The sequence below is a fragment of the Octopus bimaculoides genome, chromosome 20 (assembly GCF_001194135.2).
Source record: "Octopus bimaculoides isolate UCB-OBI-ISO-001 chromosome 20, ASM119413v2, whole genome shotgun sequence".
In the NCBI taxonomy this organism is placed as follows: domain Eukaryota; kingdom Metazoa; phylum Mollusca; class Cephalopoda; order Octopoda; family Octopodidae; genus Octopus; species Octopus bimaculoides.
Window position 1 is genome coordinate 31,034,665 of NC_069000.1, and position 7,066 is coordinate 31,041,730.

Below are 7,066 nucleotides of genomic sequence, written 5' to 3' on the forward strand. Positions count from 1 at the left end.
TATTAATATAAGCATAAAATTAATAAATATTTAAAGATTCAGAGCTGTGTTTGTTCTACTGTTAAGGGCAAGACCAAATGTTTGATTCCGTTTACCCTACGTTTTTATTGGCGAAAAGTTGTTTTTATTGGAAACCTGAAGCTTGACATGACTCATGCACGCACCCACACTCAAACGCACACACACGCACGCACACAGGCACACACACATACGCACATACATACCCGCATGCCAGAACATATGTAAACACGCACGCACACACGCACACACACATACGCACATACATACCCGCATGCCAGAACATATGTAAACACGCACATATATAAATCCCTGTTCTTGAGTCAATGAGAACTGCTAAGAATAGAAGCTAAATCCCATTTGCATGGTAACATGCACTCTAACAAAAAGAAGTTCATATTTGACAATGATGTAAAACGAGTTAGTTGTAATTAGAAAACCTTTAGGCATAGATCTAATCAGCATAGCTTGATTAAATTTTAATAACAACAATAACCAACTCCATTTTTAGGCAGGTGTATTGCAGAGGGGCAGTTCAATGTTGTATTCTATTGTTAGTATGATTGGTGTTTATCTCCAGGTCAGTTCTAATCAGGTAGACCTGCAATCAAATTATCTCAGCATGACTAACGCATCTTAATTTAGAACAATATATTCACAACTACATCGTCCAGTGTGAATTTGCTTTATTAAGATTGTGTTAAGCGGGTTTAGGGGAATTTGGTTTCTATTTCTAGCACTCCCAGCAACCACATAGAGGCTCCCTCGGTGGTAAGCAACACCTTCAGAATATATGCTTCGAAGAAATATTCATCTACGTCGTCATTTGTTGTCCTGACTTAGTCAAAATGGAAAGCAAACTTCACGACAGAGTTTTTTTTACACTGTTGATTTATACCTGCATTAAGAAATGCCGAGAGATCAAAATATAATATAAACATCAAATACATTGCAGAAAATGAAACGAGAACAAAATGAATGAACATGTGTGTAAAGTTAATATATTATGTTGCGTAAGAAGGGAAAACATATAGGTGTTTCGGACAATTGTCCTTTGTCAAAATTGCTGATCAAGAAGAAAAAGAAATGTTTGGAATTGTGAAAGACAAAGCATGCTCGAATGGATGGTAAGAGACAAGTACATTTAGTGCTTTCTGGACGGAAGTGCAAATGGACATTAAGTAAAATACACGTTGGAGCAGTATAATGAAGCATGCATGAGAGTGCGAGAGTAGCGAATCAAATATATGAGAGATATTGTGTGGGAATATGTGAGTATAATGTACGGAGAAGTGTTGTGATGAAGTGCGCATGTGTGTGCAAAAGTATGCAGTCAAATATATGGAAGAAGTTTTGTGTGAATGTTTGTGAAGAGGCATGTGTGAGTGTGATTATGAGAAATGGAGCGTATGAGATTTTGTGGATGTGAATAAAATATATTTAAGTGGTATGAATAAGCCATAATAATGGATGGGTGGCATGAACAAAATCTTATAATCTGTGGGTGTGGAGTAGATTGGAAGAAAAATGTGGTATTAAAAGTGTGTGTGTTCTGGACGTCCATCAGTGTGCGAAGGAAGGAAGGTAGGAAAAATAAAGGTTCCTTATTGTTAGTACCAGATAGAGCTACCTATGTTTAAACGGAATAACTATTGTCGACAAACAGGAGATTCGGGTATTTTAGAAACCTGCAAACAGGGAGCTGTCGGAATGTGTAATTAGAAAATTGAAATCGTTACACCTGTGTCAATCGGCTGCCTCGAGTAAAATTCAATTATTATTTGGATTTATAACCTTTTGGGTTATAATTTAGGCATTTGAAGTCAGTTTAGCTGATGACTGCAAAACCAAGTATTATCTTAAGAAGAGTGAGTGAGAAATTAGTCATTGAAATTTGAAATCAAAAAAGCACGTGTGTCATGTTCTCATACATTAGTTATCACAAGCAGCCAAGAAGCTGAACAATATACCAAGAATCAAGATGATTGAAAGCTCTATTTGTTATTTCATAGGGGAACTTGCAAGCACCATCGCTCACTTAGCAAAATATTTGGTAATCACCAAACCGACTCTTCTGTTTGAAGTACTGACATGTACCTACATTGTCATAGGTATTTGCAGCAAACATACTCTGCCAGTTGTATTAAATTCTTTTAACACAGATCAACGCAGGGGTGGCTGTATGGTAAGAAACTTGCTTACCAACCACATGGTTCCAGATTCAGTCCTACTGCCTGACACCTTGGGCAATTGTCTTCTATATCCTCGGGCCGACCAAAGCCTTGTGAATGGATTTGGTAGGCGAAGACTAAAAGACGCCCATCGTGTATATATTTGTGTGTGTCTGTGTTTGTTCCCCACCATCGCTTGACAGCCGATGTTGGTGTGTTTACGTCCCCGGTTCGGCAAAAAAGACCAGTAAAATAAGTACTAGGCTTAAAAAGAATAAGTTTTGAGGTCGATTTGTTCGACTAAAGGTGGTGCTCCTGCATGGCCGCAGTCAAATGACTGAAACAAGTGCAAAAATGCCAGTCATATAAAATTAACCTTTCACTTGAAAGTAAGGATTTCTATAATTCCAGACAAATACATTCATCAATTTTTTTTTTTTTTTTTTTTTGGTGAGAAAACAAGCTATGTGCGTTAGCCAGACTTTCATTCGTAGTCTAGCCATAGAAAACTGAAAAATATTTGCAGGGTTAATTTGACTAAACCAAGGTCATGATTCTAAATACAACAAATTTGAAACCGTTAACATTGATTTAAAATATTTAATATCGATTATGAATATTTCATAACATAAATGGAAGCTACTTTGAAATACGTTAATAATTCTTCGGTCTATTGATCTCATCTTCAGAGATGAAAAACATTTGCTACATTCAAATATATAATTCGTTTTGATCTTCAATTGTCATCAGTTATCTTATCACATCTAGTCGACTAGATTCGAACGACGGTCATTCCTCTAATTGAGAATGTAATATACGGTTGTTATGTCAGTAAGTGACCGGAGATATACTGTATTGAATAATTTATTATGAATCTGCAAGAGAATCCCCTGCTTGGCAGAGAAGCAGGTGTTGGAAATTTTAAATATTAAAAACATATATAAGGAAACTAAATTTAGAGCAACCCCTTATACAGCAATAATAATATATAACTTAATTAAAAACTATCAGAAAAAGATTAAAAACAAGGCATAACAAGTTGATTGCGACTGAAGTGAAAGATCAAAATATCAACTGGGAAATCTCTCGCAGTAAAATACTAAAGCTCCTCACCAGTGACACCAGATTTCATCGATACTTTGACCATTTAAGTACTTCGTCTGACTGTCCGGTACAGCAGCAAGATACCATATTCTTTCCTACCTCGATGTTGTTTACTAATTTTTATGCTATCCAACACGAAACAATCACAACTGCGACTCAAACACACGTCTGCCTTACATCCAACAACACTGAACACTGAATTCAACTATCCGTCCAATTTCCTTTCACTCAACCAACCTTCTCAGCCAATCTTCTCAAACAAAGAGAAGGAAAGTAAAAGAATCTATGCCGACAAGGATCGGGAGGTAGGTTTAATTTTAGAGACATTGAGAGCAATCACAAAAATAGGTTATTGATATAGGCTAGTTTCTAGTCTGTAAATTGATTATGGGCGCAAGCAAGCCTTCTGTAACTAAACCGTAATAAAAATTAAAAGCTAATAATAATTTATGATATGAACACAGGAGAACTTATTTGAGAGAACAGAGTAGCCGATATCAACCGTATCTCAAGAGTACAACATACTTTATTATCCCAGAAACATGAAAATGAACGTTGCCCGCATGCTTGGTCAAGTAAGCGAAAAATCTGTTTCGCATTCATGATGTTCTAGGTTCTTCCCATTGTATATCATGTAAGTCAGGACAACAAATGACGACAAATGTCGGTAATTGTAGCCTCATATCAATAACAACCCTATGGTTGATTCACAGTATACAGGAGCAATGTAGAAACTCATTGCAATGGTCGTCCCTGGCATTTAAAAGTTTAAATTTGTCACATACCGTCACTCTCATTTAGCCTGAGAATGAATTACTTAAATGGTATATATGTCTGTGGAATACTCAATCGCATACACGTTAATTAAACGGGTGGGTGGTTCGAGGGATCGAATAGAACAACTGAATACTCGTCGCCCAATCTAGCAGAGCATCCATCGTCATCCTCAAAAACGATGGGAAGGGCTGGCCTCGGCTGCAATTCAATTCAAAATGTAAAGAGACATAACTAAATGCTGAAACTGATTTTAGTTCGACAAAACGTGTAATCCTACTGTTCACCGCCTTTAATGAGGATAAGAAGTATTAACAAAATACATTTGCAAAAACAACTTATATTCTTATTATTTCGTTAAATTTGTTTGTGATAAAATCACAATGGTAAATTTCAATTATAGCTGCGAATGAAAAATGTTTTGCAAAATAATTACAAATGTCAAATGTAGTTATGGTTTCATCCTATGGTTGTTGTTTTTTTCTCCCATTCATACGAATATACATTCATATGCGTGTGTAAATATATATTTGAATGTATTTATGTATTTATTGGTGAAATGTCTATGCGTGTATGAGCGTATTAGACAAGAAGGAAATAAGAGAGTATTCGATACTGAAATTGGAGTGTCAAAATATAATATATTTATTAAGTTGTACATTCAAATTTCTTAACTCTGAGTTTCACGTTTCCTATCGTCAACGGAAATTTGAATAACAACACAGGATACTACTAAAACGAATATTCTAAAAACGAGGACAAAAAGGAAGTATTAGATTGGATGCGTACGTGAAGATAAAATCGAATATAAAAGAAATAAGATTGATTTGATGTCTATAAGGGAAAAGAAATATTTAGTTGCTTGTACATAATTTCCCCCTCCCCTACCAAAACGGTATATATATTGTGTAGTTCGAATAGGGTAATCAAAAAGAAAGACAGCTCTTCAAACTTATTTTAGTTTCTCCAGTCTACCACCTTCCTTAGACGTTGTCTCCACAGCAATTTTATTGCAGATGTTCACCTATCTCATGCACTTCAACCTTCCAGTTATACCCCCACCAATGTTTCCTATCTACTCATGCAGGTCTTCATACAGTCGACTCATTGCTAATTCCACGTATTGAACATCGGACATTCTGAAAACTTGTCTCCTTCTTTCCTTTACAAATAATCAATAATCAAATCTTAATGCATTGAATATTCCTCTTCATCCACAAATTTAATAGCTTTTAGTCTTCCTCTACTCCGCTCATCCCCGTTCTCTAAGCCTTTCATCAAACTTAATCATCTTTATTTAACTTCCCCTCACACCAAATCCAATATGCTCCACCTTCTTTGTAACAACCAGATTTTACGGCCACCAATCAACCTCACCCTATTCTGATTTTTTCCCCCTAGCAAATCTCATATTCCAGAATCAGGAATACTCTCTTATCTTTGTCAACTCTAATTACCCAGCACTAAAATTCATTTTTTCTATCTCTACTATTAGGTTATCCGACAAGTTCTGATAATTTTGCCGAATTTTTAGACGCCTATCTTTACTGCGGCTAATCCAGTATTACTGCCCCCACAACAAACTTATATAAGGTCAACAATTCCCGCTGCTACCGCGTTTTCACCACACATCACCACACTATATTCACCCCATCGATATTTAATCTGCATCCTCTACTTGCAATTACTTCACCTCCACAGACTCTGTTGCCGCTACTCTGATTGTGAGACTTGGTCTTAACGTATGATCCCTCACTTCGCATCAAGGTCACGCCTGCAGAACTCTACATCAAGCTGATCGCACACATACCTGCAATATAAACTGCATCTCTGCCCTCACACATCGTACTCACCTCACTATAAAGTGCATTTATTTCTCACCGTCTTACCTCTCCGCCGCACCATCACCGTCTAGAAGTTTCGATCACGCGCCGTTACAACCAGTTATTCTCCGTTCTAGCATGTTCTACGTTATACTCACTTGCACACTGCGTGAGTTCCTGATTGCAGTTCCACCCTACGCTCCTCACACCTCGGATCATTTACTTGCGCTCATTCACGTTTATGTGCTTGTCTCTTCACCTTCCGCGTAATTACTCATACAAAACCGTAACAAGTACTTCTACGCGAAGAACCGGAAAGCCGAAACATCTCATCAATTGCGACCGGAAAGCAGCTGTTAAGTTTCGCGAGTAACTTCAGGAAGTCCAAGTAAATCACATGCGATCACCTGTCACGTGTTTGTTCTCTCTTGACTCACCATGCTTTTCGATACGCCACTGCTTACGAAAACCCGGATTACATCGTAAACAATGAATTTTTCTCTTTGGTGAAAGACAACCAGAGATGATGAAAAAAATATGGTTTGTTTTCCTCTTGCTACATATGTACACACCAGCACAAGCACATATACATACACACGCACACACACATACACACACACACACGCACACACATGCATGCACACACGCGCGCGCACACACACACGCACACATGCACACACACACACCATCGACCTACTACATACATTATACACAATCACGCTGCACTACACACGTACGCATGATTGCATGTGCACTTACGCCATACATACACAAAATACAAACATATATACATTAAAGCTAATACTACTTCGTGTTAATATACATGTAGTCACACACGTAGTCACACATTGATAAATACATACACACATATGCATATAAACACTCGCACACACATAGGCGTATATTAAAATAACGTGCATCAATCTACATAACAAATCACACATACTAACACACGCGCACACGCACGCACACAAGTCTTTGCTACAAATAATCTCCCTTTGTAATAGTTCTCCTGGGTGTAAAACTCTTTTTATTCTTCTGCTCTCTTACGTCGCACATTCATTAAACATAGTCACACAAACTCGTGGAATTTCTTTCTTCTTCTGGCCCTTGTTTGTTCGTGATGAAGGTGATCATCGACTTCAAGAGGGAAAACATTTCTTTTTTACATTGACT